The following is a 4,196-nucleotide window of genomic DNA, read 5'->3' as shown; positions in this document are numbered from 1 at the left end:
ATATTTATTTATTTAGAAATATTAGAAAAGGGCTTATAGGTGTTTTAAGATAGCTCTTTTCTTCAATATTAAAAAATAAATAAATATTAATAAAATATTTCTGTTAAAAATTAATATATATTTTATAAGATAAAAATATCAGAAAACAGACTTCTAGGTGCTTTAAGACAGTCATTTTCTTTAATATTATTAAAATAGGATTATATATATTTTTTTCTATAAAATAATTTATATATAAAAAATAAAATAAATAAATATTATTTACTATATACATATATTAATAATAATAATATATTGCAAATAAATATATAAAATTAAATCAACTACTAAAATAAATGAAATTAAAACTATATAATAAAAAGCTAATGATTTTAAAGCTAATGGCTAAATTAGAATATATTAAAAATAAATATCTAATTTGTAATTAAAATTTCAGTGTCTAATTATGCTATTTTACATATTTATTAATTTAGTGACTAAATTAAAATTATGTCAAATATATATACTAAATTAAAACAATTTAAAACATGCTTTCGAAATTAAAATTAAAATTATGAGGGCTAAATTCGTTATTTTACCTAATATATATATTAATGTTAATGACTAATTTATAAATTAAATAAAAGTAAGAGATCAAATTAAAAAGTTCATAATTTGATTTCAGTGACTATAATGGAAAATTACAAAGCTACTGGGCAGCGGACAGGGTTTGTCCTTTGATTAATTACACACAGACCCTTCCCCAAAACGACATCGTTCGGGGAGGGTATTTAACCCTGAACCGAATGGCCTTAAGGCCATTATCTTTTCTTTTCTTATTCCTCTTCCTCTCTTTCACTCTAGACTAAGAGAGTTTTAAACTCTCTCGCCTCTCTCATTCAAACCTTCAAACAGAGGTTGGCCGGCCACCAGCTGATAGCCATACTCTGCACCGACACCACCGCCGGCCACCACCCATGGTGGTTGAAATATGCAAAAACACCCTAATCTTAAAGATCTACCTGCCACCAACCCGAATCCTCCTTTTATCCTAAAAACCTTTATATTTTCTTAAATCTAAGAAAATACCTTCGGTATTTTTGATTCTCTGGCAAGATGTGAAGGCTCCAATGATCGCGTCTCTCATTTTTCTTTCTTTTTGTTTTATGGATTTTGGTGGTTGTTGTGTTATTTTTCTCTGGCTTCTTCCTCTTTGTTCTTTCTTTACAGGTTCGGTTGATGGCTTTATAGCCATCACCGGCGCTTGTCTCGGATCGGGTAAAAGGGTTGTAGTTTGGTGAGTCACCAAACTATAGTGGTGACTCACCGTAGCCCTCAACGTGGACGGTTCTCTTCAATTTTTCTGGAGGCTTCGTGGCAGCGGCTGAGCGGCGTGGAACGTGGCGGTGGAGATAACAAAAGCGGCGGCTGGGACGTGGCCCTAGGGTATCATACCCTAGGGTTTGTATCTGAAGGTCCTTGGACCGTTGGATCAAGGTCTGATCCAACGGCTGAGAGAAGAGCGGCGGCTGAAGCTGAGATCAAACCCTAAATGGGTTTTAGGGTTTTTATTAGGTTTGGGCCAGTCTGTTGGGACTGCAATGTTATTTGTAATTATTTAATAATAATATATAATAATAAATAAAATTATAATAATATATTAATAATAATATTAAAAAAAATGGGTAAAAAATTAGTATCTTCATCCGGAATTGGACTTCTACTTAAATAAGTGAGTTAGAGTCTCCACCGATCAATTAAAAACAATTTTAGGTTGATCGAACATCATTTTACCTTATCTGTGTTTTACCAGAAATATGTCGGATTCGGGAGTCGATTACAGTCAAAGAAGTATTAGTACCCTTGTACTATCCTTTTGGTACCAATTAATTCGTCAGTTGTCTTAATAGCGAAAATTAAAAATTTAAATTGAAATTTAAAAATTTAATTTGAATAATTACCTTTGATCGATCGAAATTACCCCTAAAAAGATAAAAATATTAGATAAAAAATAAAAAATAAATATTAAATAAATCTGGTCCACCAACTTTTAAATACAAATGACAAAAGAACAATACATTAAAAAATACGAACCTAGCAACACCACATGTTCCAACTCATAAATAATAACAGTATAGTGAAAAGCGTGTAACATTCAAAACTTGAGGTTCAGAGTATAGTAAGGTATCTACCTGTTCATCAATCTTCATTTGCTTTGAAAATAGCTTTACAACACAACATTCTTTAGTCAATGAGCGCATGCCCCTTAAAAGTTCAATAGATCGTAAAGCTGAAGGAGCAACAACAAGAACAGCAGAGCTTCCTGCTTCGATCTTCCGTTCAATGAGTTTCCCTTCACAAAGCTCTTCCTTCCATTTGGCCCCAAAAACGTCATTCATATGTTTCTCTAGATTCATTACATCTTGACCCAACTCTTGAGAAACATCCAAAATACAACTATCTTTAATTGATTCCAATTCGAGAGAAGATAGTTGGACCCCATTGGCGGATTTGAACTGACTAAGAAAATAACTAAGCTACTGCGACGGTGATGCCAGTGGTGGCTGTTGGTTTGTCTTGTTGTTTTTGTTGCCGACAACAGTCGTCACTTTGTTTTGGGTTTTGCTTTGGCCAGTGCCGTTGTGGCGGTTGCTGATGTTCTTCATCTTCTTCTTCTTGAACTTGGACTTGGACTCGGATTTGGGATTGTTGAAGTTGCAGAGGGAGTTGGAAGAAAAGATAAACCACAACAATTAAAGTACTCTGGATACGATCACTAAGAGTTAAGAGTCCTTGGTCCATCAGATTGTAGCCAAGTTATCTGGCCTACATCAAGCAAGTGCACCTGGGGCAGGTTCATCTGATGGGGTAGCTATACCACTACCCTGCAAGTGGTTATCCCACCTGGAATCTTACCAGGACTGCAAGGGGACTCATCCGCTGTAAAAGCAAAAACCTCATATGCTGTAAAGATACAAACTTCTGTATCCAATCCTGACATTAATCCGGATGATTATCATAAACCGGATTTTGATGAGGAAGACAAGGTAAAGAAGATGGAAGAAAATATCAAGCTACTGGAAGACCAAATGAAGGTGGTCAAAGGAGACCATGATTATTATGATGTAGACGCTTTAGAGCTAAGCTTGGTCTCGAATTTGGTGTTTCCACCGAAATTCAAAGTCTCTGAGTTTGAGAAATTCGATGGAAATAGTTGCCCTTCAGCTCACATCACCATGTTATGTTAGAAGATGACGGGATATTTGGGAAATGATCAACTCCTGATTCATTACTTCTAGGAAAGTCTGTCTGGTTCAGCTATCCGGTGGTACAATTAGCTGAACCGATCTCATATCAAGACCTAGAAAAGATCTAGCCAAGTCTTTCTTGGAGCAGTACAAGGACATAAACGAGACCAGATCGAGTTATGTTACAAAGCATGAAGAATAAGCATAGCGAAAGTTTCAGATAGTATACACAGATATGGAGTAATTCAGCTGTGTAAGTTCATCCACCCTTGGATGAAAAGGAAACCAAGAAGCTTTTTGTGTAGACTCTAAAGGCTTCTTACTTCGGGCACCTGGTAACAATCACATCAGGAAATTTCTCAGATTTAGTTATGGCCGGAGAGATGATTAAATGGCTGTAAAACAAGGCAAAATCGAGGGAGGGGAATCAAACAAGAAACCTCCCATGATGAATAAAGATAAAGAGATTAACAACGTCAACACCTACAATGCAAATAAAGGTGTTACAATCTATAATACAAAAACAACTGCAACTGTACCGTCAGGTACTTCTAGACAAAGTCTGAGAGAACCTAGGAAAGAAAGAGAGAATAAGAAATTCGATCCTATTACCATGTCATACAAGGAACTATATCAACAGCTCTTTGACACTCGTGTAGTATCACCATACCCTGTGGAACTGATGAAGCCCCCATACCCCAGATGATATGTGAGAATGCTCACTGTGAATACCATGGTGGTGTGCCATGGCACACTATTGAAAATTGCCTCGCATTCAAGAGGATCGTACAAAGAATGCTAAAAAAATTAGATCCACTTTAACTCAGGAGCACCAAATGTTGCATAAAATCCTTTGCCTAATCATCATGAGACTGAGATTAACGCAATCACTACAGAGAAAGGTAGGAAAGTTAAAACTGGTGTTTCTGAAATAAACTCTCCTTTGGCTTGGGTATGGAGCTAGATGGT

The 4,196-nt window shown here is 35.6% G+C and overlaps 1 pseudogene; it reads right to left on the bottom strand.

Annotated features, from left to right (window-relative positions):
- Positions 1 to 2,096: 2,096 nt before the first annotated feature.
- On the bottom strand, positions 2,097 to 2,980 carry LOC120130148 (annotated as a pseudogene).
- Positions 2,981 to 4,196: the final 1,216 nt, after the last annotated feature.

This window comes from Hibiscus syriacus, unplaced genomic scaffold, assembly GCF_006381635.1.
Source record: "Hibiscus syriacus cultivar Baekdansim isolate YM2019G1 unplaced genomic scaffold, ASM638163v2 tig00110515_pilon, whole genome shotgun sequence".
NCBI classification, from domain to species: domain Eukaryota; kingdom Viridiplantae; phylum Streptophyta; class Magnoliopsida; order Malvales; family Malvaceae; genus Hibiscus; species Hibiscus syriacus.
This window is presented reverse-complemented; position numbering and strand designations above follow the sequence as displayed.